We start from the raw sequence: 6000 nt of genomic DNA, 5'->3' as shown, positions 1-6000 counted from the left end.
GGGGATGGAGCCATGGTCAGTGGATTAGCAACTTTATACAGTCACTTTGCTTACACTCATTCTGCTCTTGAACATAAGGACCAACAGCATGGGAGGTGGGGGAGGCCGGGAGGAAGGGGCTCTGGCCTCAGGAGCCTCTGTGGTCTGTCTTCTTACTGCCTCCCACCACATAAAGACTAGGGAGCATGAACTGGCATTTGCCCGGGCATCAGGATTTACCACATAACTCCCTCCTACCCAGGGCCTGAAGCCAGCCTGAGATCCTGGAGCGGCAGACACTTAGCAAATATCTACTTCATGTGGGAGAGGTGGGAGCCTCTACCCCAGCAGGCCAGTTTACTGGTCTTTTAAAAAACATTTATTGAGAGAAGTAAGAGCCTCCTTATGAAACAAGTATACATTTTCACAGAGAAGCTTGGAAATAATTACAGCCATCATTTATCGAGGATATATTATGGGCCAGCATAACTTATCAAGGCTATAAAGCTGAGCTCGGTCACTTGCTAGCTGGTTGTTCCTGCTCAAGCTACTTCACTGAGCCTCCGTTTTTTATTTTTTCTTTAAAATTTTTAATATTTTATTTAATTAAAAAATTTTTTTTTATTTTTGCGAGTCACAGAGGGACAGGGCACAAGCAAGGGAGGGGCAGAGAGAGAGGGAGACACAGAATCCAAAGCAGGCTCCAGGTTCTGAGCTGTCAGCACAGAGCCCGATGTAAGCCTCGAACCCACGAACTGTGAGATCATGACCTGAGCTGAAGTCAGCTGCTTAACCAAACGAGCCACCCAGGTGCCACCCCCCCCCTCAGTTTCCATATCTGTAAAATAGAGATACCAACAGAACCCACCACATAGGATTATTGTGCAAATGAAACCTCATAACATTGTCACATGGCTGCTTTTAAAAAGGTGTTTTCTAGAAACAAAGTTATGAAAACAAAACAAGAGAGTCTAAGCTCACCTCATAGCTATTTTTCTATTTAGATTTCACTATCCCTCATTTTAGATGGTTCTGGAAATCTTTCCGAGGTCTCCAGGCTCATATAAGAGTTAGGTGTGGGAGGACATTGGAGGCCATTCTGTCTGGCTTCCAAGGATTCCCTCTGGATTTCTGGGGTGGGGGCCACTCGGCCTCGTCTTCATTCTGTCCCCGGGGTGGGTGTTCACTGTTTGACAACAATAGACAGACCCTGGACTGAGAGGAGGGAGACCCCAAACAAAGTTCTCTCTGGGCCTATCTTCCCGCCTGTAAGATGAGGAAGTAGACCCCAGTCTTGTTGTTAGATGGTTCTGGAAGTCTCTCTTTTTGAGAATGGACAGAGTCCTCTTTGCTTTTAGATCATTTCCTGAAAGACCCTTATCAATTATGACTCCTTTGGGGTTTATCAGGTCCTAGCAGCTGAGGAGGGAAAAGTAAATACTAAAGGAGAGAGAAGTCCTCCAAGTCCATCCATTCAGAATAAAACCCTGGCCATCTCTCCCACCTTCCCCTCCTCCCCACCTATATCAAGGCTGCCTTGAGTCAAGCCTCCACCATCTCTAGTTTAGCCTGGCATTTAAAGGACTTTCAGATAATAAGTTCTGCCCTCCACTCTTCTCAGGGTTCCAGGAACCATCATGCTCTCTTCTGTGTTCAATGAGAACATATGCTTTTGTCTTATTCCTCTGGGAAAACCCACCTGGATCCTTCAAGAACTAGCTCCAGTGACCCCTCCTCCCTGAATACCCTCATTCCTCCCAAGCAGAATTACACTCTGCATTCTAAGAGTCCTGCTGCCATTATAGCATCTCTTATTACAGTGTTTGTCTCCCTCTCTGAACTCCTCAGCTGGAGGGACCCTCTTTCATCTTGTCTGCCACACAGTAGGTGTCAATAAACTGCCTGAAATGGATGGAGGCAGATGGGTGGATGGATGGATGGATGGACTGAGGAAGATTTACCTTAGAGTGCTCTGTGGTCCTATCGGATCACACCCCCTCTCAATGTGGATGGATGCAGGACAGACCACATTGTAATTTGTGCTGCAACCCCTTCCCCTTCCCTCCCAAGGCTCAGACCGCAGAGATGGGTAGTTGAGGACTCCTCCCACTTCCCTCCCGAACCACACTCACCCCCATGGGCCTCAAGACTCCTGCCCCCACTTTCCTGGCTTTTAATCATGGGTCTCCACTCTCACTCTTGGTTCTTTTCTCTTTCTTTTCCGCCAGGGATGGAGGTCCCTAAAGGCCCACTCAGGTTTTTCTAAGGCTTGCAACAAGAGGCTTAAAACCACAGAAGGGAAGTGAAAGGGGTTTCCTTTTACTACCTGGCATGTAAATGAGGCACAAAATAGACTAAGGAAGGGCAAGTGGGTAAGGCTGCAGGGACAACCACTGAGTCCTCTAGGAGGGAGAGGGGAAGGGAATCAAGACTTAAACAGTGACTTCTAAGGCAGCCCCAGAGGTTACATAAATGGCTGTGGTATTCAAGTTCAAATGGGGCTAGCTCCACCATTTACCACCTTGGACAGGTCACTTAATATCTAAGCCTCAGTTTCTTCATCAGGAAAATGGAGATATTTATAAAACCTATTGCAGAGGCCCACTGAAAGAATAAAGTGAGAGAATGCATAAAGAATAGAGCACTGGGGTTTCTGGGTGGCTCAGTCCGTTAAGTGTCAGACTTCAGCTCAGGTCATAATCTTGCAGTTCATGGGTTCGAGCCCTGTGTCGGGCTCTGTACTGATAGCTCAGAGACTGGAGCCTTCTTCAGTTCTGTATTTACCCCTCTCTCTGTCCCTCCCCCACTCAAGCTCTCTCTGTCTCTCTTTCTCTCTCTAAAATAAATAGACATTAAAATAAAAATTAAAAAAAAAATAGAGAACCATCTAAGCAGTTTTGTGATTCATCTCATCCTCCACCCCATACTGGAACTTCACAGCCATCCACATCCTGAATCCCTTCTGCTACAGTTTAGTCACCTGCTTGTCCCTCAACTAGCCCTCCTCCCATCCATCCTAGATTGATACTGTGAAAATTAATAAAGGGAAACCTCACTAAAATGGGTCGGGAGGCCAGAAGGTGGGGCTCTCATGCCGCCTCACTCAAGGCCAATTCAGACCCCAACAGAAGAATTGTCAACAGGGAAGAATCATGCATTTAGGCCTCACCAGGAAGAGGTGTACATTGCATCTCCTACAAGAAATCAACTACCCCAGCAACTCAGCCAATGAGAAAATGTCATCACATTGATCTTATGCTTTTCTCCATTGGACTTTTGTTCAAAACAACTCCACCCAACTTCCTCCTTCTTCATAAAATAACATTTCTCTCCTTTGCTTGTTGAATTAGCCTATGATATTTGCTGTAGGTTGCTTGTCCTAAATTGTAATTCTCTACTATTCTCAAATAAACCCTGCTGGTAGAATAATTGATAGTTTTATTTTAAGGTTAACATTACTTGGTGTCAGAAGTGGGATTCAGAAATGACCCTATCCCCTTCCCCCACCCCTCAACAACTCTAAGCTGGTGAACAAACACGTGCTAGTACCTACCAGGACCATTGAGCTCACTGCTTTCTCACTGACACTAGAGTTTTCAGGTAACTCTGCTGGATTTCAAGCTCCACTCATTGTGTTTTGAGTTCTCCAAACTTTATTCAGGATCTGCTTTAAGGATTTGTTCTCTCTGAGAGTATTTGTTTGGCTTTTGGTTTGATTGCTTTTTGGAACTATACACATTGGAACTATACTGTTTAGAATTTTTTTCCCCCTCTAGAAAAACCTATAAGAAATGAGATCCCAAGAATCAAAATGCTTTGAGAGTGTGTCCCTCCTTTCTGGCATGCCAGCTGGTTTTATGTTTAAAACTTTCAGTCCCTTTTCATGTGCATTTCTAACTAAATGGATCACTTAACCAAAAGTAATTTAGAACATGAATGCTTATTATGGGGAATTTTCAATATCCCCAAACTTACTTTTCTCAAAACTGAATTGAACCGCCATGGCTCTAAAATTGTCAAAACTGAATGGGACACCTCTTTCGCTGTTCTAAGGTTTCCAAATGTTATCAGGAATCTAAAATTGCCTCTCTGCAAAATACAATTTCTGGACTGAGGCAAAACATTAAAGACAAAAGGGCTTATAAGGCCTCTCTTTTCTCTCCCACATTTTCTTTATCTCCAAATACATGCCCCCTTTAAAGATAAGTCATTTGAGGATTTAAAAAAAAAAAAAAAAGAAAGTCTTCTGATCTTCTGAGGATTCAACCAACCTCCAAAAGTCTTCTGTTCCCTGGATGAAGGCTGAATTGTGAGCCATAATAAAAGAGTTTCCTATAAACTGACTGGAGATGCTCATAGGATTGTTGAAGACTTAATAGCTATTCAAAGTCACCAGTCTGGTTTCTCAGATTTGTTGGTGAGGGCCAGGCTAAACCTTGGATAAAACTTGCCTCATGGGAACATCATGACCAGGATTATAAAAAAACAAGCTCAGTCAGTTGAGTGTTCGACTTTGGCTCAGGTCATGATCTCACAGTTTGTGGGTTCGAGCCCCGCGTCAGGCTCTGTGCTGACAGCTAGCTCAGAGCTTGAAGCCTGCTTTGGATTCTGTATCTCCCTCTCTCTCTGACCCTCCCCTGCTCACACTGCCTCTCTCTCTCTCTCTCTGAAATAAATAAAACATTAAAAATTTAAAACAAAAGAAAAGAAGTATCATGCCAGAATTTCTTTCTCCCAAAAGGGAGAAATAATGTTAGAATTCAACAGTAGCAATCAAAATAGCCAAGCAGGTAAATTAAATGACCTTTTGACTTATTTTATTTGCTCTATTTCTGATGATACAATAACTGAACCTGGGGACACTGATCATTAGGGTTTTGTTTTTTTTTTAATTTTTAAAAATGTTTTTATTTCTGAGAGAGAGAGAAAGAGACAGCGTGAGCAGGGGAGGGTCAGAGAGAGAGGGAGACACAGAGTCCGAAGGAGGTTCCAGGCTCTGAGCTGTCAGCACAGAGCCTGACGTGGGGCTCAAACCCACAAACTGTGAGATCATGACCTCAGCCGAAGTCGGACGCTTAACTGACTGAGCCACCCAGGTGCCCCACTGATCATTAGTTTTTATTGGATCAGGTACCACCCTTTTTGTGGGCAAAATCTTCAACGGATATTGGCAGAGTCCATAGTGCCTACCTCACCTGTCCCACCTGTCCACAATACAATCCAGAGAAATTGCTGGCCCTGCTCCCAGGCACTGTAAATAACTTAATGGACCACTTGAGATTTGACAAATGGGTTTCATATAGCTTCCCCCATCTCATGTCTTAGTCATGGTTTGTGTGTTTTCTCCCTGAATTAAAGCCTTCCTATGTAGACAGGCCACTGCCTTTTCTGTGCCTAAAATTCATTTAGAAAGATTATCCCTACCTGGAGCACCCCTCTTGAACTTCTTAGTGATTTACCAGTGAGGTGCTTTGACAAGCCTGTGCTGTTTGGCCAGTTTTGCAACACTGTCTTTAAAAAAAAATTTTCTTTAATGTTTATTTTTGGGAGAGAGACAAAGACAAGGGATGAGTGGGAGAGGTGCAGAGAGAAGGAGACACAGAATCCGAGCCAGGCTCCAGGCTCTCAGCTGTCAGCACAGAGCCCAACGTGGGGCTTGAACCCACAAACCACGAGATAATGACCTGAGCCGAAGTCGGACACTCAACCGACTGAGCCACCCAGGCGCCTCTGCATTGTGCACACTGTCTCCCATCCCCCGGGCCAGTTGCACATGGCACTAATAAACCTCAATTGGCAAAAAATTGTAGAAATCCTTCAAATACCTTGGCCTGGCACACTGTCATTGTTCCTTCTAACACTCAGATATACACCCTTGGGAACACACAGACTTTCATCCTTTGAGTTAGTCACGGACATCCAATGCACTTGGCCCCTGCCTCCTTTGACCCATATTTAATAAAAGGAGATATACCTCAATATTGCAAAGGCCTAATCGCTTCCATTAAAAGTAACCATGCT

This window comes from Crocuta crocuta, unplaced genomic scaffold, assembly GCF_008692635.1.
Source record: "Crocuta crocuta isolate KB4526 unplaced genomic scaffold, BGI_CrCroc_1.0 scaffold127, whole genome shotgun sequence".
In the NCBI taxonomy this organism is placed as follows: Eukaryota; Metazoa; Chordata; class Mammalia; order Carnivora; family Hyaenidae; genus Crocuta; species Crocuta crocuta.
The sequence above is the reverse complement of the archived record's forward strand: the minus strand, read 5'-3'. Positions refer to the sequence as shown.